Raw genomic sequence first — 27,173 nt, forward strand, 5'->3', positions numbered from 1 at the left:
CTGAGCGAACAGGCACGTGCAAACCCCACAGATTAAATGAAAAGGGGAGGATGGATTAGATAGATAGATAGATAGATGATCGATGAATAAAATGTTTTCAGCAGGTGTCTAAAGCAACAGCAAGGTGCCTTCCTGATAGTAATAGGCAAGAGTTCCATAGCACTGTGCTGCCACACTAAAATCTTTCCAGTCTTTTGGCCATAGCAACAACCATTTATGTTCTCCAGTTGTCAAATTCCCTATTGTAGGTATATAGTTCAATAGAATATTATCCTCTGAAAATTGGAACTTTTTTACACGGCCATATTTCTCCCCACAATTGGTATATATACGACACTGTAAAAACATGTGTTTTAAAGAAGCATTCGTTGTTTGTTTTATTTAAAAAAAACTCAGTAGTTTACAAGAAGAATACATTTTAATTTCAGCAAGCCTACCAAGTCGTGTAAGTTATCTATATTTCTTCTTTTTTGAATTTTTTACTTATTGCATTTGCATGTTAATGATAATAACATTGTTTGCATTTCTTTTCTCAGTAGTTTATGGATTTCAGCAGAGTTTTGATTTACTGTTTTATTTCTATGCTACTTACAGGACTTTTTGATTAAACAATTTATCAATTTTGCTAAATAAATGTCACATCACCACCAGCCAGCAGGACCAAAGGTCAAGGGTGAGAGGGTTTAGAATCTAGCAACCTCTAGTTCCCCATCCCTGAAAATCTTCAATGTACAGTGGTACCTCGGGATACAGATGCTTCAGGTTACAGATTCTGCTAACCCAGAAACAGTGCTTCAGATTAAGAACTTTGCTTCTGGATGAGAACAGAAATTGTGCGGTGGCGGCGTGGCGGCAGCAGGAGGCCCCATTAGCTAAAGTGGTGCTTCAGTTTAATAATAGTTTCAGGTTAAGAACGGACCTCCAGAACGAATTAGGTACTTAACCCGAGGTACCGCTGTATTCCAAAACAAACTTTCAGCACAATCATCATGTATCTACTTGGAAGTAAGCTCTGTTGTGTTCAGCTGATATGGGATTCCAGCTTTATTGAGTAATCTCAGACGCCCTTCCCACACCACCAGCCCACACTGTTTACCTGCTGCCTTTGCGAAGGGAAGGATGGGTGAAAAACACAACGTTAAACAGGGAAGTCAAAATAATTAGGGAGCTTCAGTGAAACAGCTGACAATTAAAGATCTAATGATTAATTTTTATTTCCTGGAATTGAGAAAGAGTTATTTCCTCTATGTACGCCAACAAACCATATAAAAAGGGCTGTCTCCCAACAGATTGCTCCAGAAGCGTCTGATACTCTGAAAGTATCTCTTCGGATCCAGCAGGAAGCCAGGTAAATTGTTCCCTGTTCATGGGTTTCTTGCTAATAGATATACTTCTCTTCTCTGTAGGTTGTTAAATATCAGACTAACTTGATATTTTTTTTCTCACCACTGAATCTTACCCAGACTGAAATGTTGAGATAAATGCCTCTCATGAATGGTCACCATTTCATAGGTGTTCTAGTCTTCTTAAGAAAAGAGTCTCTGAATTTGGCATAGCTGAAATTGTTTGGAGACACAAGGTCTCTTTGGCATAGCTGAAATTGTTTGGAGACACATAAGAAAAGAGTCTCTGAATTTGGCATAGCTGAAATTGTTTGGAGACACAATGTCCCCAAAAATATTTCCTACAGAGAAAATTTTGGGGAATTTGGGGGGTTCAAATGAAACAGAGGGAGCTCTCCCCTACAGAGTCAGATTGCTGGTCAACCTAGCTCAGTACTGTCTACATTCACCAATAAGTGTTCTCCAGGATTTCAAACCGGGCCCTTCCCAGTCCTTTCATCACATGCTGGTGGTTGAACGTGAAATCTTCTGCATGGAAAAAAATAATATGATGAGCCACTTGAGTTATGGGAATTCAATAATTCTTCCTGCCCTACCTGGAGATCCTGGGGATTGAAACTAGGAGTTTCGACATGCAAAGCAGATGCTCAGCCACTGAGCTATGGCCCCTTCCTCAAGTGGGCACATTCTCGTTATAGAATGGAAGAGATGCAATAGAAGGAAAGCAACAAACTTTGAGAAGATGAATGCAATGTATTGCAGAGGCATTCATTCTTGCTATGGAATCCCACCACAAGGGAGATCAGTTGCAGATTTAGGCAACAGTGTCCTTGCTATATCAGGTTGCCTATGATAGACCTCCAGTTTCAGAAGCAGGGGAGCCTCTGAATGCCAGTGCTGGGAAACAGCAATGTATAGAGTGCTGTTTCAAAAAGGACTCCTTATTAGCTTCCCATTGGGTCCTCTCACTGGCCACGGTGAGAACAGGATGCTAGACTGGATGAGCCTTTGGTCAGATGTACAACTAAGATCAGGAACTTGGGCCAATTTTCTCTCTTCCCACCCCTCTCTCTCATGGACATATAGCCAATGGTGGGAGATGCCAGAGACAAAAGAGGGAGGAGTTATTAATGTAAATGACACCTTTTCTGCAGTGGGCAAATCTCTACATGCAATTGCACACTCCTCTGTCTCTTCCTTTCAGACAAGCGAGAGGAATTGACAGATTTCAAGAGCACCTTCCAGGCAGGCAAAAAATAAATGGGACTTGAAGCAGGGTCAGGTTGTGAACTGTGGAGAAGAAGGGGTGTGGCTGTCAAGAAGGATGTGTGACTTGGGAGGAGTTCTGGGAGCTAGGTAGAGGGGCCTGGAGTTGGCACCTGGGTCTGAGGTTCTGCATCTCTGTTTTAATGCAGTATTTGTGGATCATAATTGCTGCATCCAAATGTCATTTCAGATCTACCCTCTCTGCTCCAACATGTCTTTCCTGAATGACAGTATGCTGTTGGAAGACTTCTATGAGCCAGAAGTGGATGCTTTCTCCAGCCTTGACTCCTTCTCTTATCAGTATCCAGGCTGCTACCCACAACGTCCACAGTTTCCTGGCCGGGTTTGGCCATGTCCACGGGGGTATCGCCCCATCACAGGGTGCATCCCCTGCTATCCTGGTCTGCCGTGTCCTCCAGGGTACCGTGTCATAAGGGTTTGTGTCCCGTATGGCCGAGCTTCCTACCAAGGAAAAGGCTGGCCATGTAAATCTGAGACACAACATTGACGGAACATCCAAGGAAGAAGACTCAAGATTCTGATCCTCGACTGAATGAATGAACGTGGTATTCAGAAATGCTGAGTGCTCCAGAAACCCCACTGTGGAACCTGTGGGATTTGTGAGGCCTCAGCACTTCTCTTACCAATCCAGATGTTGCTTTTACTTTATTCCTTTGAGTTTTCCCTATCTTGGCATGCTTATCTTAAGAGTGGGCTCCTGTTTCCCAGCCACACCTATCACCTTCTATTCCACCCATTACTGATGAACCAGGACCCTCTACCACAACTACGTCAACTATGAAAGTCAACATGACCAAAGTGAAGACTGGTGGTCAACCCTGTTGGCTTAGCCTACAATCATTTATCAGCTTTGTCTTTGTGATGTCTACATGTCAACATGTCTGATTATTGTTTTTTCAGTGTTCCCTGTTGCATTTATCTCCATCTGCCCTGAGTCATTTCCACTGACTCCTTCCTTCATTTTCACATTAAAGTTTTCAGCATATCATAGAAAGTTTCTGTCGGAGTTTTCTTTTCCTTCCTTTCACTTCATCTTCTGTCACAAGGTAACCAGTGCGGCATCTTCCAAAGGTTGCTGGTCCAAAGGTCAGGGATGAAGGGGTTTGGAGCCCCACATCATCTGGGAGGGGGGGCAACACATTGCCTACCCCTGCTCTATGACAAGCACAACTAACCCCCTTATGCTGGCAGCCATTGTCATCACATATTCTGGCAGCAGATTCCCAAGTTTATTCATTGAAGAACTAGCTCCTTTTGTGGTTCCTAAATCTGCTAAGATGGGCAAGATACCAGACCACAGAACTAACCCTTCTGCTCACTCACTTCTGATAGCCTCAATGCCAATCCCTTCCTTTGAGAGAGGGAATAAGTTCTAGCACATGCCTAAAAAGGTAAAAAGGTAAAGAACCCCTGACAGTTAAGTCCAGTTGCAGATAACTCTGGGGTTGCGGCGCTCATCTCACTTTACAGGCCAAGGAAGCCAGCGTTGGTCCACAGACAGTTTTTCTGGGTCATGTGGCCAGCATGACTAAGCCACTTCTGGTGCAACAGAACACCGAAACCAGAGCAGTGCACAGAAACGCCCTTTACCTTCCTGCCAGAGCGGTACCTATTTATCTACTTGCACTTTTTTTGGCGTGCTTTCAAACTGCTAGGTCAGCAGGAGCTGGGACTGAGCAATGGGAGCTCACCCTGTCATGGGGATTCGAACAGCCGACCTTCTGATCAGCAAGCCCAAGAGGCTCAGTGGTTTAGACCAAGGCGCCACCCGCGTCCCTAGCTCATGCCTACTATATCTCTATCTTTGGCCAAGTCAGGTTGAACAAACAGAGGGTCCCTAGTTAGACAGGATTCAATCACATCACAGTTGATGTGAGCAGTTCAATTAAGGTTGGTTTGGTGCTCTCCCACAACCATAGGTGTCAACTCCCTGGGGCCCTGGGTGCCCAAGCACCCCCAAATTTCCTCATGAAGTAGATGAGCCCCACAAATTTCAGCAACAGGGCCATGCACACTGCATGACACCCACAGCCCTGGGCACCCACGGTCGCGACATCAAGTTGGCACTCCTGCCCACATCAGACTTGGAAAAAAATGGATTTTTCTGATAAGGTGGTGGCTTATCAGTGGTGACTGGTATCCACTGAAACTGGCATTACAGGAGTGGAAGCCTTAAATAAGAACAAGCAGAACCAGCTAACTCTAGTTTAGTCCCCACCCTCCTGACTGAGACTAAGGAGAAGGAAGGTTGGCAGGCACTACCACCACCTGGAATGGTTCCTGGTAAGAAGGCAAGCATGTAGGTGGGGATTGGCTGGGTAGCAGGCATCTAGGGAGCCAGTGGTGTAGTGGTTAAGAGCGGTGGACTAGTAATCTGGTGAACCGGGTTCGCATCTCCTCTCCTCCACATGCAGCTGCTGGGTGACCTTGGGCCAGTCACACTTCTCTGAAGTCTCTCAGCCCCACTCACCTCACAGAGTGTTTGTTGTGGGGGAGGAAGGGAAAGGAGAATGTTAGCCGCTTTGTGACTCCTTCGGGTAGTGATAAAGAGGGATATCAAATCCAAACTCTTCTTCTTCTTCTTCTTCCTCCTCCTCCTCCTCCTCCTCCTCCTCCTCCTCCTCCTCCTCCAAAAGGAACAGTAGTGAGACTAAAAGGCAAATAAGGGGCAGAGGGTTGAGGTTTTGTGACATGGGTAGGTGGGGCTTTGAAGGCAGCGCCTAATGCATCTTACCAGGTCACTATTTTGACTCCAGTTGGGACTACTGTTCTCATCACCCCTGACCACTGGTCCTGCTAGCTAGGGATGGTCATTTTAGACTCACAGATGTCCATGGAGGCGCAGGTCAATTCTGTGTCCAGGGCAGTTGTTAACCAGCTCCATCTGGTACGCAGGCTGAGACCCTACCTGCCATGGACTGTCTCGCCAGAGTGGTGCATGCTCTAGTTATCTCTCGCTTGGACTACTGCAATGCGCTCTACATGGGGCTACCTTTGAAGGTGACCCAGAAACTACAACTAATCCAGAATGCGGCAGCTAGACTGGTGACTGGCAGCAGCCGCCGAGACCACATAACACCGGTCTTGAAAGACCTACATTGGCTCCCAGTACGTTTCCGAGCACAATTCAAAGTTTTGGTGCTGATCTTTAAAGCCCTAAACACCCTCGGTCCAGTATATCTGAAGGAGCATCTCCACCCAGACACTGAGGTCCAGCTCCGAGGGCCTATTGACTATTCCCTCACTGTGAGAAGCCAAGTTACAGGGAACGAGGCAGAGGGCCTTCTCGGTAGTGGCGCCCTCCCTGTGGAACACCCTCCCACCAGGAGGGTCAAAGAGAACAACAACTACCAGACTTTCAGAAGACATCTGAAGGCAGCCCTGTTTAGGGAAGCTTTTAATGTTTGATGCATTACTATATTTTAATATTTTGTTGAAAGCCACCCAGAGTGGCTGGGGAAGCCCAGCCAGATGGGCGGGGTATAAATAATAAATGATGATGATGATGATGATGATGATGATGATGATGATGATGATGATGGAATGGTGGGAGTTGTAGTCCAAAAAGAGCTGGAGATGCAAAATTGGGAAACATGGTACTAGGGGCTCTGTCCCCACTCACTCCATTTCCCAACCCTTTCCCCTCTAGTATTCTGTCCATAAAGACTCAAACAAATGAACCTGTCACTCTCCAGAAGTTCTTGAACTCATACAACCCAGGTGGCAAGCATGGTCAACAGTGGGAGATGATATGAGTTACGGTCCAGCAATATCTGGAGGGGCAAAAGTTCTCTATCTCTGACAGAGGGAGGGTGTGGCAGGCAGAGTCAGCAGCAAGGGAGAATGCATGAAGCATTAACAAAGAATCACAACTATATGTTATCATCATCATTACTCCTCTGTTGAAAGACTTGCCTGCTGTCATCCATGCTTCAGTAGCCTCCGGGTTTGATAGCTATCATATACTCTGAACGGAGCTGCATCTAGAGGCAACTTTGAAAACTACCGCTCCTGCTGTTCAGTTTTTGGCAGGTGTGGGCAGATAAGTACACAGCTCACCTGTTTTTGAGCAACTGCACTGGACCTGATTTGAAATGTTGGTTATTTTTTCAAGGGCTATGTCTATTCCTAGGCAACCTTCCAGGGTGGAGGTGGGGGCATATGTCAGCGGTGGGCAGTGCCAGTGAAAAGATGTGTATCTGAAGAAGTGTGCATGCACACGAAAGCTCATACCAAGAACTAACTTAGTTGGTCTTTAAGGTGCTACTGGAAGGAATTTTTTTTGTAGTGAAAAGATGGAGCATGTGAATTTTCTTTTTGTGCCAAAGCCTAATATTTACCCATGCTCACACATCCTTCTCTGTCCTCCATCCAGACTAGCAAGAGGAAACATCAGAGTCCAAGCATTCATTATAGTTTGAGAAAATCATCCAAGATGGGTGCAAAGCAGGGCTAGTGAGGGGGGTAGTCTGAGGATTCTTGAGAGAAAGAGTGAGGGGCCACATTCACCCCTCAAGCCTCATGTTCCCCACCCCAAATTTAAAGCCCCGGAGTCCTGATTACTGCTATAGTTGCCATATTTTGAAGAGCAAAAAAGAGGACACGTTTACCAACTTCTACTTTTAACTATGGATGCGGGTGGCGCTATGGGTTAAACCACAGAGCCTAGGGCTTGCCGATCAGAAGGTCGGCTGTTCGAATCCCCGCGACGGGGTGAGCTCCCATTGCTCGGTTCCTGCTCCTGCCAACCTAGCAGTTCGAAAGCACGTCAAAGTGCAAGTAGATAAATAGGTACCACTCTGGCAGGAAGATAAACGGCATTTCCGTGCACTGCTCTGGTTCACCAGAAGCGGCTTAGTCATGCTGGCCACATGACCCGGAATGTTGTACGCCGGCTTCCTCGGCCAATAAAGCAAGATGAGCGCTGCAACTCCAGAGTTGGTCACGACTGGACCTAATGGTCAGGGGTCCTTTTACCTTACTTTTAACTATGGATCGCTATGATGACTCTCATTTTACATACCCATGAAAAAGAGGAGGTGTCCTGGGAAAAGAGGACATATGATCTCGTATCAGCATCTCCCCCCCCTCTCCTAGCATATGAGATCTTCTGCTAAGAGCTTGCTCCATCTTAAATGGAAGTGAGGTCAGCTTCCTTCACCAGGAGCAAGGACTTATCCATCGCTCAACTGGATACCTCCTTCACTCTGCTTCAGTCCAGCTACAAAGCTTTCCCTATCTAGTCCATCTGCAACTATCTTCAACCAGTGGCGGATTTCGGACCCTTCAATTTCAGATCCTCCAAGTGTCCCTATTTTCCAGGGACAGTCCTGGATTTACAGAAGCCATCCCAGTTTCTGATTTGATCCCAAAATGTCCTGCTTTTTCTTAGGACATCCCTATTTGCATCAGACAAATGTTGGGAGGGTATGGAGTAATGCAACCCCCACGTCAATGAGATAAGTAACTATACAACCTTTACAACAGTGTTTCCCAACTTTGGGACTGCAGCTGTTTTTGAAATACAACTCCCACCATCCTTAGCTAGCAAGACTAGTGCTTAGGAATCCATTATAGACATTATAGGAATCCACAAATCCATTATAGACGTATCTGTGCCTTCATTATCTCCTGAAATGCAAGATGTTGTACCAAACCAAGTTGTGCTCAGAGGAGATCTATTGAAAAGAATACAGTCGTACCTTGGAAGTCAAATGGAATCCATTCTGGAAGTCCGTTCGACTTCCAAAACATTTGGGAACCAAAGAGCAGCTTCTGATTGGCTGCAGCCAATTGGAAGCCGTGGAAGTCCTCTTGGACTTTCAGCTTCCAAAAATAGTTCATAAACTGGAAGAGTCACTTCCAGGCTTGCAGCGTTCGGGAGCCAAAAAGTTTGAGAACTAAGCTGTTCAAAAACCAAGGTACGACTGTACAACTATGTTAGCCATTTCAATTTTTTTCAATGTGTATGGGAAAGGAGGTTGAAGAAAACAATACAACATTGTTCTATGATTCATAGAAGGTTTTAATGAGGAAAAAGCAGGAAAGGAGATGGTGGAAATAGCCCATCAAATATCAATGCAACATGGACCACTGAAAAGGCAATTATCAGATATCATCTCTTTGGAGCTGGAAATTGCAAAAACAAAGTTGACACATCATTGTGGACTAAGGCAACGACAACAGAGCTGACCTCCAATCTTCCCTTTGGCCTTGTAGGATGAGCATCCTTTAGCAAATCACAGCTGTAATACCTTATTTAGGAGGTCCTGGTGCATCATTAGTGGTCGGAATGTAAGGCAGCAGATGTAATCGGGAAACAGGAGCCTATTGTTGAAAATAAGCATGCAGAGTTGGGCCAGCAAAGGAACACAGTCAAAATGCCATATTGATTGTTAGCAGAGGTTTGGAGCCCTCACAAACCCCACTGGTCAAACAGTGGGATCTCTGGAGCACTAAGCATTTCTGAATACTGTATCCATCCATTCAGCCAAGGGTTAGAATCTCACGTCTTCTTTCCTGGATGTTCCATCAGTGTTGCGTCTGAGCTTAACATGGCCAGCCCTGGCCAGGGTAATATCGTCGGTAGGGGACGCACACCTTCCTGGGGTAGGTTCCTGGAGGACATGGCCAAGAAGGTCGGGGATAGAAGGGGACACAGGCCTTGATGGGGCGGTACCCTGGGGGGCATGGGAAACCGAAGCCAGGGCCCAACTTGGAACCACAAGGATAGTAGCAACCAGGACGCTGATAGGGTGGATAGCAGCCAGGGTACTGACAGAAGGAGTCATCTTCTGGGTTAGAGAAGTCCTCCAACAGGATTCCATTATTCAGCAGAGACATCTTGGAACAGTTGGGGTAGATCTGAAATAACATTGTGGCAGAGAGGTTATAGGTTGAAAAAACTGGGTTAAAAGAGAGATGGGAAACCTGAGGCACAAGGACTGGTAATCTGGTGAACCGGGTTCGATTCCCCGATCCTCCACATGCAGCTGCTGGGTGACCTTGGGCTAACCACACTTCTCTCTGAAGTCTCTCAGCCTCACTCACCTCACAGAGTGTTTGTTGTGGGGGAAGAAGGGAAAGGAGATTGTGAGCTGCTTTGAGACTTCTTAAGGGAAGTGATAAAGCGGGATATCAAGTCCAAACTCCTCCTCCTCCTCCTTCTTCTTCTTCTTTCTTCCTGGCACTCAAAACTCTTCCCAAGACAAACCACTGCTATTCTCTACTGGCTCACCTCTGAAATGTGTCCTTGAAATCTCATGCTGCCTCTTATTTGCCTAGATGGAGGACAGCGAAGTCTCCAGGTCTCTCTCCCACCAACCATACCTATTCTCCCCAGACTATGCCCCTAACAGACCATGCTTTGCATGCTTTCCTATGTTTTGGCTTGACTAGAGGGTTAATTTGAGCTCTGATAATGCCTCTTGACTCCCTGGATAGAGGATAGAGATGAGTGGTTGAATGGTTGTAGAAACTTTCCTCCTGCACCAAGCTAAAATTTGCATTTCCAGTCCTATCCACTCATTTTAACATCACACAATTGTCTGGATGGAAGATTAGAGAGGGACCTGTGAGTTTGTGTAGATACTAGAATCATAGAATTGTAAAGTTGGAAGGGACCATGAGGATCATCTAGTCCAGAAGGTCAGCAGGAGGGCGATCCACTGTCCCTCAGACCTGGTGGTGGGCCAGATTATTTTGGGGCAGGGGGAAAATGAATGAATTCCTATGCCCCACAAATAACCCAGAGATGCATTTTAAATAAAAGGACACATTCTACTCATGTAAAAACATGCTGATTCCCAGACCATCCGCGGGCCAGATTGAAAAGGTGATTGGGCCGGATCTGGCCCCCGGGCCTTAGTTTGCCTACCCATGATCTAGTCCAGTGTTCCCCAAACTTGGGCCTCCATCTGTTCCCAGTACAGTTCCCAAAACAGCTGGAGACCCACGTCTAGTCCAAAAACAGCTGGAGACCCAAGTCTAGTCTAACTCCCTGCAACGCAAGAATCTTTTGCCCAAAGTGGAGCTACAGTACAAAGGGAAAATGTGCATTTATTGCTCTGCCTGCTTTTGCCCCCTGGTTCCTGTGACCCTCCAAAATTCTTTAGGCAACATTTGATGGGAACTCCATTATCTAAAAATTTCAAGCTGTGTGCACTCTACAGACACTTTCTTCAACAAGTTTAGAACCCCAACAGGACACTCAGAAGCCATCAGGTGCATTTGGACACCAGAGCTCAGCTGAAACACTCATCTAGATTTTTCTCCGTGGAGGAACTTGCCATTTCCCTTCAACATTTCATTCCTTGTAATATGCAGCAAGATAAATGAAGCTGGCCTGATATTTAGAAGCCCTCAGAGAAAAGAGATATTTCAGTCCCCGTCAAGCCTGTGAGCATGCAAGGAATTACCTGGTTTCCTACTGGATCCGATGGGATGCTTTCGGAGTTTCAGATGTTTCTGAAGTAACCCATTGTGCGGCAGCTCCTTTTATATGGTCCGTCATTGTGCCTAGAGGAAAACACTCCTCTCACTTCCAAGAATTACAGTAAGAAGTAATCTTCAGACCTTTAATTGTCACATGTTCAATTGAAATAATCTAATTAATTTCTCCTTCCTTGTTCAACATGCTGCATCATCATGTTAACCCCTGAGCTTGTTTGGGGAAATGCCCTATTTAGGTTGAAATGCCTTCTCCACATTCCTGCAAATGCAACTGATCTCAGTGAGGCCTCCTTCTGAGAAGACATTGTAGCACCCTTTTGCAAACTTAGTTTAGAATACAGTGGTACCTCAGGTTACATACGCTTCAGGTTATATACGCTTCAGGTTACAGACTCAGCTAACCCAGAAAAAGTACCTCGGGTTAAGAACTTTGCTTCAGGATGAGAACAGAAATCGTGTGGCAGCAGTGGGAGGCCCCATTAACTAAAGTGGTACCTCAGGTTAAGAACAGTTTCAGGTTAAGAACGGAAATAGTGCTTCAAGTTAAGAACTTTGCTTCAGGATAAGAACAGAAATTGGGCTCCAGCGGTGCAGCGGCAGCAGGAGGCCCCATTAGCTAAAGTGGTGCTTCAGGTTAAGAACAGTTTCAGGTTAAGAACGGACCTCAGGAACGAATTAAGGACTTAACCTGAGGTACCACTGTATACAGAAGAAGGAAGAAGGAATGTCTTTCGTCTAACCCTATCCTTTTTGGGAGGAGGATCTCCCACCTCTATGCAACATATTTTTGCTCAGTCCGAAAACCATGAGAAGTTGTATTCAAACATTTAATTGCAGCACACAACTCATGTTTTACACAATTGGAAATACTCCTAGTTCTTCCATATTGCACAGTGACCCAAAAATAACAGCAAGGTTTAGCTGTTTGCATCACCATACTCATTAGAATCACCAATTTAATTTGTGTTACAATCACCCTATACAGTGGTACCTCGGGTTACAGATGCTTCAGGTTACAGACGCTTCAGGTTACAAACTCCACTAACCCAGAAATAGTACCTCGGGTTAAGAACTTTGCTTCAGGATGAGAACAGAAACTGTGTGGCGGCAGCAGGAGGCCCCATTAGGTAAAGTGGTGCTTCAGGTTAAGAACAGTTTCAGGTTAAGAATGGACCTCCAGAACAAATTATGTTCTTAACCCGAGGTACGACTGTATAGCACTATTGACATCCGTCTGTCTAGAGAGACAATGGAAAGTGTTCCATCAGGGGTAAAACTGTTGGAGAGTTACAGAGCCTGCTACCATTGTAGAGACCAATACAGCAGAGACATATTTTAGAGCAGGTGGGGCTGGTGAAGGTGTGCAGTTTTTCTGCTACAGGTGCACCATGGGGTTTCTTCTCTCTCTGCTCCTCCCAGCACTGTCCTGTTATCATTTGGCCCTTATAATGGCATCCCAAAGGCTGTTAAGACCTGCTGTCCAAACCCAATGTGTTTCCAGGAAATTGTTTGTTAGGTGAGCATAAGCAGTTAACGATTTCCACTGATTCTTATGGGAAGTTTTTTAATCCGTGTCCAACCACAGAATTTTGAGCCCAAAGTGATGAAAAAGCTGGGGAAACCCTTTGAAACCTTGCAAAAGACAGGAAAAATGCTCTCTTATTTGTCTGATCTCCCCCTCCCTCCTCCCCCCTTCCTTCCACCACGGTTTCTGTTTAAACAACTGCCTCTGACCAGCAAAACACAAAAAATCTGACTTGCTTAAGGCTGCTAATTTGGTTACAGTACTAGGTCTGGCTGTCCGGATATCTGAATCTGCAGTGTGTGTACTAAAGGTAAAGGTAAAGGGACCCCTGACCATTAGGTCCAGTCGTGGCCAACTCTGGGGTTGCAGCACTCATCTTGCTTTATTGGCCGAGGGAGCCGGTGTACAGCTTCTGGGTCATGTGGCCAGCATGACTAAGCCACTTCTGGCGAACCAGAGCACCACATGGAAACGCCGTTTACCTTCCCGCTGGAGTGGTACCTATTTATCTACTTGCACTTTGACGTGCTTGTGAACTGCTAGGTGGGCAGGAGCAGGGACCGAGCAACGGGAGCTCACCCCGTCCCAGGGATTCGAACCACCAACCTTCTGATCGGCAAGTCCTAGGCTCTGTGGTTTAACCCACAGCACCACCCTAGTGTGTGTACTAGTGAGGCTAATTCTTCATGTTTGGATAAGTGAATTTTGGTATAACTAGCTTTCCTATAGCAAAACCTGTGTGTTTAAGAAGGCACAGAACCTATACTCTAGAACCAGAGCTGGAGAGCTGGTGACTCCATATGGAGTCCCACAACATCAGGAGGTCCAGAGGTTCTCCATTTGTGGCAGAAAAGTCCATCTCATCAGTTCTCTTTCCAGTTGTTTGAGGAAATAATGTCATTCCTAAGCAGAAATCTGCAAACACGTACCATTGGTTTATTATGCTTACACAGAGACATGTACTAGGGCAGTCATGGGTTCAAGCAGTTGCTTCCTCATACACCTTTTACTGGAAGAGTACGGAACCACATCTAAGAACAAGGATTCTTTATAAACATAATTACAGCAGTTAGAAATAATTGTGGAGCTGGCTGGGCTTCCCAAACCTTTTCAGATGAGATGATGCAGGTCTCACTCATGAAGGACACATGTTCATGGTCTTTCATGCAGACTCATGGGAAAGCCTATGTCTTATGATGTCTCAGGATAGATATGATCACTGAGAAGTCCACAATGCCTCCAATTGCCTTCAAAATCCATTTGGAGGTGTGGACTGAGAGGAGCATCCACACACCCCACACACCCAGTCTCTGCCCAAACACAACTCACATTTTGCTCTGGGTGAAATTTGGCATCAGATCAATTTGGGGAAGATTATAGCAATTCAGAGCCCCCTTGCCATTCCACCAAGAATGCCACTAAGGAAAAGGTTTAGGACCCGTTTCAAAACTTGTTTGTGGTAAGAAGGTGGGACAGGCTAGTTGTTCATCCAAAGGCCTCTCTCTCAGGGATGGAGGACCTGTGGGAGCCCTAAGAAGTTGTTGGACTCCAGCTCCCATCAGCCTCTGCCAGCATAGCCAATGGACAGGGATGATGGGAAATGTAGTCCAACAAACATCTGGTGGGCCACATGTAACAGATGTATAGTGTCCAGAAGTGATTGTGCCACCCTATGCAGCCTTGGACTGGACAGATCCCATGGTCAGACCCCAAGTGGAGTCCAGACCCTCAAAGTGTCTCTATTTTCCAGGGACAGTCCCAGATTTACAGAACCTGTCCTGGTTTCTGATTTGATCCCGGAATATCCCACTTTTCCTTAAAGGTAAAGGGACCCCTGACCATTAGGTCCAGTCGTGGCTGACTCTGGGGTTGCGGTGCTCATCTCGCTTTACTGGCCGAGGCAGCTGGCGTACAGCTTCCGGGTCATGTGGCCAGCATGACTAAGCCGCTTCTGGCAAAACCAGAGCAGCGCACTGAAACACCGTTTACCTTCCCACCAGAGTGGTACCTATTTATCTACTTGCACTTGACATGCTTTCAAACAGCTAGGTTGGCAGGAGCTGGGACTGAGCAACAGGAGCTCATCCCGTTGCAGGGATTCGAACCACTGACCTTCTGATCAGCAAACCCTAGACTTTTCCTTAGGACATCCCGATTTCATCAGAGAAATGTTGAAGGGTATGGAGTTACTTAGGCTGCATCTACACACCTATCTAAAAATCGCTCTGGAAATGCTCGGGGGGGGGGGCATTTTAAAGCTCACAATGGAAAAATTCATAGCTCCATCTAGTGTTATAGTGTTATAATGCATATACAGTGGTACCTTGATTTAAGACCATAATCCAGTCTTAAAACAGAGCGTACTTAAAACAAGGCATGCTTTCCCATAGAAAGTAATTGAAAATGGATTGATCCATTCTAGACAATGAAAAACACCTCCTAAAACAGCAATTTAACACAAATTTTACTGTCTAATGAGACCATTGATCCATAACATGAAGGCAAAAATCAATGTACTGTACTATAAAATAAGTAAGACAGTATTGTAGATGATAAAAAATAGAATTCTTATCTGCACTGATGATAGTCATTGTTGGGGGGGGGGCTTTTATCCATTTCTGCAGTCACACAATCAACCAGTAGCTGGGTTCCACACAGTCAGAAAAACAAGTCACAAAAACAAAGTCACAACCCACAGTCACAGGTCAGTCCCATAAAACAAAGTCACAGTCAAAAAACCAAAAAAACCTCACATACCAAAATGCAAAAAAATAGCAAAAATAAACCTCCAAATATCACCTCTGTGTTGCGTGGGTTCTCGGGACTCAACAGCTGGCAGACTCAACAGGAAGCCTCTGATTAGCAGCGAGGGACTCAATTAACAAATGAAACACACTCAATAGGAACCAAATGATGAAACGAGACCCCTAAAACAGCAGCCAGGCCCGACTTATATCAAAAAAATGACTCAACCCGGAGCACTCATTTCTGGGTTGCAATTGGACTTAGTCCAAAACAGACTTATAATAGACTGGACTGTATATACAGTGGTACCTCTGGATGCAAACGGGATCCTTTCCGGAGCCCCGTTCGTATCCTGAGTAGAACGCAACACGCGACTGCGCATCTGCACATGCACAGGTCGTGTTTCGCCGCTTTTGCGCATGTGCATGATGTCATTTTGAGCATCTGTGCATGCTCCAGTGGCGAAACCCGGAAGTAATGCATTCCGTTACTTCCAGGTCGTCACGGAGCGTAACCTAAAAACGCTCAACCTGAAGCATATTTAATCCAAGGTATGACTGTATTGGGATGCGGGTGGCGCTGTGGGTAAAACCTCAGTGCCTAGGACTTGCCGATCGTCAGGTCGGCGGTTCGAATCCCAGCGGCAGGGTGCGCTCCCGTTGCTCGGTCCCAGTGCCTGCCAACCTAGCAGTTCGAAAGCAGCCCAGGTGCAAGTAGATAAATAGAGACCACTTACTAGCGGGGAGGTAAACGGTGTTTCCGTGTGCTGCGCTGTCTCGCCAGATGCAGCTTGTCACGCTGGCCACATGACCCGGACTTCAGACAGCGCTGGCCCCCGGCCTCTTAAACGAGATTGGCGTGCAACCCCAGAGTCGGACACAACTGGCCCGTACGGGCAGGGGTACCTTTACCTTTACCTATGACTGTATTATTAATTGTCAGGCTTTAGAAATCCCTTCTCTGATGGCACCAAGGAGCAGGGAGGAAACAAGAAATTTCTTACTTGTGATTTATTTCAGTCATCACAGTGAAAGACAACAAAATCCAGTCAGTGCTCCCTGATGGAGTTGCTCGCACTGAGCTCCTCCCCTTCCTTTCTAACAGCAGTGCGTGCTTCTACAGCAGCCATCCGTGGTCAACTGCCCCAGTACCCTTTTCCTTGCGCCCATAGAAAACGTTGTGTTTTGGGAGAAGGGGGGTTGGTTATGCTGTCCAGTGACATGTCACCTCGCTGCTCTGCCTCCCCTCCCCTCCTCCTTCTCCTAACACCTCCTAACTCTTCTGTTCGCCTGTCTCTGAGCTGTTCTCTTCCCCAAAGCCCTGCTGTAATTCGAGATGGCTTTTCTCTTCTTTGGAAACTACAGGAGAAGGGGGGGCGACCTCCCCCAACCCTCCTCCTCTTCAGTCTAGTCCCTGACACTAATGTAGCTGAGTCCACAAAGACATTACTTCTTGCATATATTCTAAAATGAATTTGCAGCACAAGGCTACTCAGAAATGCAAATTTGCATTTAGCAGCAGTTACAGGTATGTGGATATGAAATTTAATTTCCATCAGCACCCTTGGGTGCCTTGCTCATGAAGTGATGGTGAGATGAAAAACACCATTTTGGACAAGGAAGGAAGACTAATTAGAACATTTCAGTTAAACATCTGGCCATTAAAGATCTGAAGACTAGGTTTTTTTGTTCCGGGAACTGAGGGAGACTCATTTCCTCTGGGCACACTGATGGACTATATATAGAGAGCTGATGGACTATATATATGTGATAGCTTACTCCAGAAACACCTGAGACTTCTAACACATCTGATCAGATCCAGTAGGAAACCAGGTAACTTCTTTGCTGTTCATGGGGTTTTACAAGGACTGAAATATCTCTTTCTTCTGCACTTTGGTAATTATCAGGCTAACTTGCTGAATATTGCCTAAAATGAAATGTTGAGGGATAGGGCTAGCCCAAGACAATTTGCCTCTGGTTCTGAGTGCCAGGTTGAGCTGTCTTGTGATGGCTGCGTCTAGAAGCACCTGAGACTTCTAACAACTCCGATCCGATCCAGTAGGAAAACAGATAACTTCTTTCCTGTTCATGGGGTTTTACAAGGACTGAAATATCTCTTTCCTATGCATGGTTGTTGATATCAGGCTAACTTCATTTTTCGTGCTCAATATTGCCTAAAATGAAATGTTGAGAGACGGGGCTAGCCCTAGACATATTGCCACTTCAGGCAAACCAGAAAGTGGTGCCCGCTCCCAACACAACCACTGCCTCTGGGGCCCCTCAATCTTGCAGGCAATGTGGCACCTGTGGTTCTGAGTGCCAGGTTGTGGGGCTTAGAAGGCTGCATTTGCTCTCTGAATCGGATGTTTCCCATCACACTTTTAATCCAGTATTTGTCAATTATAGCAACTCTACCAAAATCTCATTTCAGTTCCATCCTTCCTGCTCCAAGATGTCTCTGTTGAATAATGGTATCCAGTTGGAGGACTTCTCCAAGCCAGAAGCTGACAGCCTCTCCAGCCTCGACTCCTTCTGTTGTGATTCTCCGTGCTACTACCCACAGAATTTTCCATGTTCTCCAGGGTGCAGCCTCAGAATAGTGTTTATCCCTCGCTTTGGCCAGCGTTGTCCTCAAGGCTATGCCCCAGTTGAAGTGCATGTACCCATCTGTGCTAGTGTTGGGCCATGTCCAATTCCGTACCGGCGCATTCGGGGCTGTCTCCCTATCCATCCAGGTGCGCCGTGTCCTCCAGGGTTCCAACCCATCCGGGCATGTGTCCGCAACCAGTTCCCTGGTCCATGCTATCCATGCTAAGCCCAGACACAACATTGATGGAACACCCAGGAAAGAAGATGCAAGATTCCGACCCTTGGCTGAATTAATAGACACAATATTCAGAAATTCTTGGCGCTTGAGTGCCCATTGTTCCACCAATGGGATTTGTGAGAGCTGAGCACTTCTGTTATCAATTCCTATCATGCTTTGACTTCACTCCTTTGGCTTTTCCCTATCTCTGAGTGGTTAATTTCAACAGGCCCTTGTTTCCTGGCCCCACCTGTCACCTTGTATTCCATCCCCTGGAAGTATTTCAGCTGTGTTTGGCTGAAGGTTGCTCTCTCCACAAGACTGAAGGGAAGACTGGAGGTCCCCCCTGCTGTCTTTGCCTTAATTGTCTTTGCAATTTCCAGCTCAGAAAACAGGATGTCTGATTATTGCTCTTTCTGTGGTCCATATTGCATTGATCTTCTTTTGCAAATGGGCCATTTCCACTGGCTCCTTTATTTATTTCCGCATTAAAGTCTTTTGAAGATCATAGAACAATTTTGTGTTGTTTTCTTCCTCCCGCTGTCCTCATACTCAGAGTAGACCCATTGAAATGTATGCAAGTGGCTAATTTAGTTGCATTGCTTTCAGTAGGTCTGTTAGAGATAAATGAATAGGAATATGGTTGGTCCTTGGCAGTTGATGAAATAGTTGCTGAAACAGGCCTGGGGTTGCTTCATCTCGGAATCCCTGGAGAGATGCTTCCCGTCATTATGGACAACACTGAACTAGGCAAACCTGTGTTGGATAATCACACTCAATCCTGGAAAAATCAGGATCTTGGCCAGTGTCAGGGAGGGCTGCACTGAGAAGGAATGGTGGGAACCACCCCTGACCCTGCTCCTGCTCTGAACCTTCCCAGGAGCAGGAGGACAGTATAGATTTGGAACAGTGGTTTGCAGAGGGACATAGTTCAGAAGGCAGAAGCTGGGAAATACTTGATGGGAAACAGCTAGGGGAAGAAACACTGGGAGAGAGAGGGTTAACAGATTCACAGTCTCTGGACAGCATTCCTTCGCTCAGCCCAAGGTCAAGAAGAGCTCAGAAAGTCTTGGAACAGAAAGTGCAGAGGGTACAAGCTCACATTATAAAACATAGGAGGGACGTAGATTAATAGGGATGGAGGGGTGTAACCCTTAATTGGGAGCACTGCTATTCTGGATAGATGCTTTCTTTTGTCCTCCACTGTGTTTGTTAAGGAAACTAACTGGTAAGAATTCCCTTTCATTTGATCTGCTCATTTCATAGCTGTCAACTTTCAGATTTGAAAATAAGGGATTAGCAGCCTTGAAAGTAAGGGATCAGCAGCCTCACCTGTCCCGGGGACAGTCTGCAGGATATCTAACAATCCGGGATAGCAGCGGGAAACAGTGGGAAACAGTGCTGGAATAAGGGAATTTCCCACAAAAAAAAGGGAAGGTTGACAGCTATGGCTCATTTACGGCCACGGGAGAGGAAGCCAGTTCCCCAAAGCCTGATAGCCTGTACCCAGAAGTGCACATTTGTTATACCACTAGTTAATGTGTCAAGCTTCCTTAATTTTAGTGACCCCTGGGTATACTGGAGTCATAGTGGCATTATGTTGGGAAATAGTATAGAAGGACAAAATGCAAATCTGTCCCTTTTGACAATCTCGGGGTATCCAGGTGCTACCTGACCTGTAGCGGCCCTGCAGAAGTCTGTGTACCAACTCCATTTCTCCGAGGAAAGTCCCCAAGGGCCAAAAGAATTTACTTCTTTAGGCAACTACCGCCACTCGAATTTTGTTTGCTCTAAAACGAAGAGTAGAAGAGATCTCAACGAAGGAGGAACAGGGGCTAAAGATGATGGAATATGCTGAGTGAGCATATCGGACCAGCACAATAAGAGAACAAGAAGATGGAGTATACAAGGAGGACTGGAAAATGTTTGTAGAATATAGGAAGAATTATTGTAAACAGTTTAAAACATTAGCAGGATTAGAGTAAATCCAGCAGTATAAATGAAACAGAGGTAAAATAAGAGTGGGGGGAATATGGAGTAATTAGAATATGCAGCAGCAATGGACAACTAAAAGGAACCATGGAAGGGGGAAAGGGAAGTTGATGATTAATGCATTTTTGCATTGGTTAATGTAGAAATGTGGAAAATTATGTAACGGGTTACATAAACAAATAAGGCTGTGTATAATAATAATAACAATTTAGAAGAATTTTTTATCATTAATCCTGTAAAATGATAAGTTTACATTCTCTGCACCTATTTCAAATCCTACTCATGCTTTTAATGGACTATAATATATTCCAGATAGTCCAAATAAGAACCTCAGGTACTTGTGACTTGTCAGCAGGAACCTACTGGGTATGTGGAACATGGGCAGGTAAATTTCTTCCTCCATGATAGGATGGATCTGCACACTGGCCTGTAGTTTTCCAGCGGGGTTACATAGATTAACTCCATCCCAGCACAACATGCGGGTAAAAAGGCCCAGTGATGTTGCAAACCAAAGTACCTGCTCTGAATGAGAGAGTCTCCTCTGTTAAGGAGAGTCTCCTATTACGAATCTTGCTTCTCTCCCTGGGCTATTTTATTTTCATCCAGGCGTCATTCCATAATGGGTGCAAGCTAAGCCCTTTTAAGGGAATGGAAAAACATAGTGTTGAGTTTAGAAAATACAGAAAGACAAATATTTGATGGTTGGGTTCACAGGAGGCGTTGTGGGGGAATAGGATGATGCAGTTTTGGGTTAAGGGCTCTTTTGCCAACCTACTTGGTTCTGATACTGACAACAAAAGAATACACGGAAGAACCCCGACCAGACCTAAGAGGAGGCGTGTAGTGGTGATAGGGGATTCCCTACTGAGGGGAACAGAAGCAGTGATCTGTGGGCCTGACAAGATGTCTCGGGAAGTGTGCTGTCTCCCCGGGGCTAAGATCCAAGATGTAACTGAATGACTGCAAGGAATCATAAAACCCACTGACAAATACCCCTTCCTCTTGGTTCATGTGGGAACCAATGACACTGCAAGCAATAGCTTCCAGAAGATCAAAAGAGATTATGAGGCTCTGGGCAGGAAATTGAAGCAATTAAATGCACAAATTGTCATCTCATCTGTCCTCCCAGTTGAACAACGTGGACCAGGGAGAGAGGGAAAAATAGTGGAAGTGAACAACTGGCTTCGCAAATGGTGTAAACAGGAATGGTTTGGATTCTTAGATCACGGACTGCAGTTTCTTGAAGATGGACTTCTGGCAAGCGATGGGCTGCACCTCACAACGGTTGGGAGGAATGTTTTTGCAAAAAAATCTCAGAAACCTCATCAGGAGGGCTTTAAACTGACTAATGTGGGGGAGGGAGACAGTGCTCCTGAAGGTAGGAGTCTATCAATTGATGAAGATGATCATCCAAATGTCATAGATCAAATGGAGCAAACAGCATGCAGACCTAGTGGTGGGAGGAAAAAAATCCTTAAATAAGAGACACGGGGGAATGATTAATGGACTTCAATGTCTGTACACTAATGCGCAAAGCATGGGAAATAAACAAGATGAGCTTGAGCTCTTGGTACAGCAAACTAAATATGACATAATAGGCATCACTGAAACCTGGTGGGATAAGTCCCACGATTGGAATGTAATAATGGAGGGATACAATCTATTTCAGAGAAACAGACCAGACAAGAAACTAAACTAACAGACCAGACAGCAAACTAAATATGACATAATAGGCATCACTGAAACCTGGTGGGATAAGTCCTACGATTGGAATGTAATAATGGAGGGATACAATCTATTTCAGAGAAATAGACCAGACAAGAAAGGAGGAGGAGTGGCGTTATATGTCAGGGATGTGTATACCTGTGAAGAGATCCAAGATTTAGAACCTCAAAGCCAAAGTGAGAGCATTTGGGTCAAAATTAAGGGAGAGAAGAATAACAGTGACCTCATTGTAGGAGTTTACTATAGATCTCCAAGCCAAACGGAGGACATAGATGATGCCTTCCTGGAACAGATGGCCAAGCATGCAAAAGGAAGGGAGATAGTAGTAATGGGGGACTTCAATTACCCAGATATTTGTTGGATGTCTAACTCAGCCAAGAGCATAAGGTCAAACAGATTCCTCACTGGCCTTGCAGACAACTTCATTGTCCAGAAAGTGGGAGAAGCAACAAGAGGAACAGCCATTTTAGATCTGGTCCTAACCAATGTTGATGACCTGGTAGTGGGGTAGAAGTGGAAGGATCATTAGGCGCGAGTGATCATGCTCTTCTGAAGTTTACTATACAGCGGAAAGGAGCAGCCAAGCATACTAGACTCAATTTCTTGACTTTAAGAAAGCCGACTTCATAAAACTTAGGGAAGTGCTGGGTGAGATCCCATGGACAGTAATACTAAAAGGAAAGGGAGTTCATGATGGCTGGGAGTTTGTTAAGAGGGAGATAGTAAAAGCACAACTTCAGGCAATACCAATGAGACGGAAACATGGAAGGTGCCTAAAGAAGCCAGGGTGGCTATCTAAAGAACTTTTAACTGAGTTAAGATTAAAAAAGGATGTGTACAAAAAATGGAAAAGGGGGGAAACCACCAAAGAGGAATTCAAACAAATAGCCAGCAGGTGTAGACACAAAGTCAGAAAAGCTAAAGCACAGAATGAACTCAGGCTTGCTAGAGAGGTTAAAAGCAACAAAAAAGGCTTTTATGGGTATGTTCGTAGCAAAAGGAAGAACAAAGAAACAGTGGGGTCACTCAGAGGAGAAGATGGTGAAATGCAAACAGGGGACACAGAAAGGGCTGAACTCCTCAATGCCTTCTTTGCCTCAGTCTTCTCCGATAAAGAAAACAATGCCCGACCTGAAGAATTTGGAGCAAATGATTCAGCAGAGGAAACACAGCCCAGAATAACTAAGGAGATAGTACAAGAATACTTGGCTAGTCTAGATGTATTCAAGTCTCCAGGACCAGATGAACTGCATCCAAGAGTATTAAAAGAACTGGCAGATGTGATCTCAGAACCACTGGCAGTCATCTTTGAGAATTCCTGGAGAACAGGCGAAGTCCCGGCAGACTGGAGGAGGGCAAATGTTGTCCCTATTTTCAAAAAGGGGAAAAGAGAGGACCCAAATAATTACCGCCCAGTCAGTCTGACATCAATACCAGGGAAGATTCTGGAGCAGATCATTAAGCAAACAGTCTGTGAGCACCTAGAAAGGAATGCTTCGATCACCAATAGTCAGCATGGATTTCTGAAAAATAAGTCATGTCAGACTAACCTGATCTCGTTTTTTGACAGAATTACAAGCCTGGTAGATGAAGGGAACGCAGTGGATGTGGCCTACCTTGATTTCAGCAAGGCATTTGACAAGGCGCCCCATGATATTCTTGTAAAGCTGGTAAAATGCGGTCTTGACTATGCTACCACTCAGTGGATTTGTAACTGGCTGACTGACCAAACCCAAAGGGTGCTCATCAATGGTTCCTCTTCATCCTGGAGAAGAGTGACTAGTGGGGTGCCACAGGGTTCTGTCTTGGGCCCGGTCTTATTCAAGATCTTTATCAACGACTTGGATGATGGACTCAAGGGCATCCTGATCAAATTTGCAGATGACACCAAACTGGGAGGGGTGGCTAACACCCCAGAGGACAGGATCACACTTCAAAACGACCTTGACAGATTAGAGAACTGGGCCAAAACAAACAAGATGAATTTTAACAGGGAGAAATGTAAAGTATTGCACTTGGGCAAAAAAAATGAGAGGCACAAATACAAGATGGGTGACACCTGGCTTGAGAGCAGTACATGTGAAAAGGATCTAGGAGTCTTGGTTGACCACAAACTTGACATGAGCCAACAGTGTGACGCGGCAGCTAAAAAAGCCAATGCAATTCTGGGCTGCATCAATAGGAGTATAGCATCTAGATCAAGGGAAGTAATAGTGCCACTGTATTCTGCTCTGGTCAGACCTCACCTGGAGTACTGTGTCCACTTCTGGGCACCACAGTTCAAGAAGGACACTGACAAACTGGAATGTGTCCAGAGGAGGGCAACCAAAATGGTCAAAGGCCTGGAAACGATGCCTTATGAAGAACGGCTAAGGGAGCTGGGCATGTTTAGCCTGGAGAAGAGGAGGTTAAGGGGTGATATGATAGCCATGTTCAAATATATTAAAGGATGTCACATAGAGGAGGGAGAAATGCTGTTTTCTGCTGCTCCAGAGAAGCGGACACGGAGCAATGGATCCAAACTACAAGAAAGAAGATTCCACCTAAACATTAGGAAGAACTTCCTGACAGTAAGAGCTGTTCGACGGTGGAAATTGCTGCCAAGGAGTGTGGTGGAGTCTCCTTCTTTGAAGGTCTTTAAGCAGAGGCTTGACAACCATATGTCAGGAGTGCTCTGATGGTGTTTCCTGCTTGGCAGGGGGTTGGACTCGATGGCGCTTGTGGTCTCTTCCAACTCTTCCAACTCTATGATTCTATGAAAAACAGACCTCCATAACAAATTAAGTTCTTAACCCAAGGTACCACTGTATCATAATATTTATATATAAAGTCTTTTCACAAAACTGAAAGGCACACTGTTCCCTGATTGCTGATTTGAGGTTGGTTGGAAGACTAAGCTTATCTAATTTTAGAGCAGCAGGAAAAGTTACTTTTTTTGCAGCTGAAGGGTAATTCCTGGCAGGCTTCTGGAAGAGCAGCTACAACAATCGCCTGAGGCACAAAATCGCAGGACCTCCAACTTCCCCGCAGAAGTTGCTTTTACAATGGAAGGGTAGCATATGAGGTGGAAAAAACAATCTCTATGGGCTCATCTTCACTATCTCCAAAACTGCTGGCTGGGTGACATGACGAATTATAAAAAGCCAACTTTCTGCTAACTAGCAGTAACATGCTAAGGTTTTCAGAACAGATCACTTGGTGATTTGCCAGGCAGCATGCAATTAAGATATTCAGTGCTTTTTGTTCTGGTGGTATTCAAGAGTACTCACTACCACAACCTTCCCCCCCCCCAAAAAAAAATGTTAAAAGTGTGGCACTAGCCCAGGATGGAGAGGCTGTTTTACATGCTACTTAAAATGTGCATGCCCCTAGACAAATTCAGTTTGGGACCCAGATCTGGAATGTGTTCCACTCCAATTAGATACAGTCAAGGGGACTCTGCACAACCCTGATAATGAGTGAAATTTCTCAATAATTATTTGCAGACTTTTCAGGTGGAGGTGTTTCCATGACACAACTGAGTCTTCATTTAGGACCCATAAAGGGATGCCCTGTAGTACAGTACATCACTAGCCTCATTTCATCAAAGAAACACCTTTAATAAGCTCAATCGTCTCCACAATTATTATTTTCTTTTTCCTTTCCAGTAAAAGGTGTGTGAAGAAGCTGATTCACCTAATGAGACGGCTGCAGAACGTTTCAGTGTAACAGCATAATCAAACAAAACCACCTGTTATAGATCTCTGCTTTTGTTTCTTGCAACTAAACAAAGGATGTTACTTCCCCAAAAGACCGCAAACAGAGGCGAGGGAGTGTCATTTTCTGATCTAGAACCCTTACAGACCTCTTTTTCATTACACATTCAGGATTGTTTCCAGTGCGGTATAGTGGTTAAGAGTGGCAGTCTCGTAATCTGGTGAACCAGGTTTGATTCCCCGCTCTTCCACATGCAGCTGCTGGGTGACCTTGGGCCAGTCACACTTCTTTGAAGTCTCTCAGCCCCACTCACCTCACAGAGTGTTTGTTGTGGGGGAGGAAGGGAAAGGAGAATGTTAGCCGCTTTGAGACTCCTTCAGGTAGGGTAAAGCGGGATATCAAATACAAACTCTTCTTCTTCTTCTTCTTCTCCTCCTCCTCCTCCTCCTCCTCCTCCTCCTCCTCCTCCTCCTCCTCCTCCTCTCAAGACCATCCTTGCATTCACAAATGCTCCTGCATTCCAGTTGATCTACACACTCTAAACTTTCAGGATATGGCATGAGTAGCAATCTGGGCAAGGTCTGGAGCTTCTAGAAAACACCCTGAAACTTTTCTTATGTTCCTCATAAGAACGCAAGCATGTAGGTGAGGATTCACTGACGAGGAAACCGAGGTTGGTGGGGCAGTGTCACAATTGCCCTAATGCACAAGCTGCCTTTGCCAGCGTCTGTTTCCAACAAGAGGTCCTCATGAGCCAGGTAGACCTCTTAAGAAAACAAGGTTTTGAGATGCTGAAATGCCTGTTGTGCCTCTGCAGTCCATTGGAATGGCTTCTTGTCCCTCAAGCAATCCATGAGGGGTGTAGTGAGTCTCAAATACGCCGGCACAAACTTGCGGTAACAGTTGGCGAACCCTAAGAAGCTCTGCAGATCTTTCTTCATCTTGGGCACCTGCCATGCAACTACACTCTGCACCTTAGCGGGATCCGTATGTACCCCCTCAGGCGTGATGTGGTACCCCAGGAAACATTGGTACCGTTGAGATGTGGCACTAACATTTCTTCAACTTGGCATACATCTGGTGTTCTCGCAACCTCTGCAGCATCTGTCACATGACATACGTGCTGTTCTTGGTTCTCTGAATAAATCAATGCATCATTGAAGTAAACCATCACGAAACAGTCCACCGGGCCTCTGAGTACATAGTTGATGAAGGCTTGGAACGTTACCATCCTTACTGGAATCCAAAGCACATGACCAGATGCTCAAAGCTGACATTTCTGGTGCAAAATGTAGTTTTCTACTCATCTCCCTCTCTGATGTGGATTAAGTTATACACACACACCCCAAATCCAACTTCGTGAAGACCTTCACTGACCTCACTCTTTCCAATAAATCCCCAGTCCACGGTAGGTGATAGCGGTTGGGCACCAATATGCGATTGACTTTCTATAGTCCACACACAGCCTCAACTCTGCCATATATCACTTCTTCACAAACAATACAAGGGTCCCTTTGAAGTTCTGATGAAACCTCTTGCCAGGTTCTTCTCCAGAAACTCCCTAAAAGCCGCCAGCTCTACTTCTGACACCGAACAGAGGTTCG

At 45.5% G+C, this 27,173-nt stretch overlaps 3 long non-coding RNA genes across 3 annotated transcripts; 2 read left to right on the top strand and 1 right to left on the bottom strand.

The window, feature by feature from the left end:
• Positions 1–1,159: 1,159 nt before the first annotated feature.
• LOC309359321 lies at positions 1,160–3,624 on the top strand. Its single transcript, XR_014163813.1, has 2 exons — positions 1,160–1,348; positions 2,800–3,624. It is a non-coding gene; the product is annotated as an uncharacterized lncRNA (long non-coding RNA).
• A 5,007-nt stretch (positions 3,625–8,631) lies between these two features.
• Positions 8,632–11,168, bottom strand: LOC309358750. Its single transcript, XR_014163554.1, has 2 exons — positions 11,048–11,168; positions 8,632–9,494 (listed from the first exon to the last, which is right to left on the bottom strand). It is a non-coding gene; the product is annotated as an uncharacterized lncRNA (long non-coding RNA).
• Positions 11,169–17,132: 5,964 nt separating this feature from the next.
• On the top strand, positions 17,133–18,672 carry LOC309358350. The gene is made up of 2 exons (XR_014163465.1): positions 17,133–17,183; positions 17,782–18,672. It is a non-coding gene; the product is annotated as an uncharacterized lncRNA (long non-coding RNA).
• Positions 18,673–27,173: the final 8,501 nt, after the last annotated feature.

This window comes from Podarcis melisellensis (assembly GCF_964234715.1).
Source record: "Podarcis melisellensis genome assembly, chromosome: 16".
Lineage (NCBI taxonomy): Eukaryota > Metazoa > Chordata > Lepidosauria > Squamata > Lacertidae > Podarcis > Podarcis melisellensis.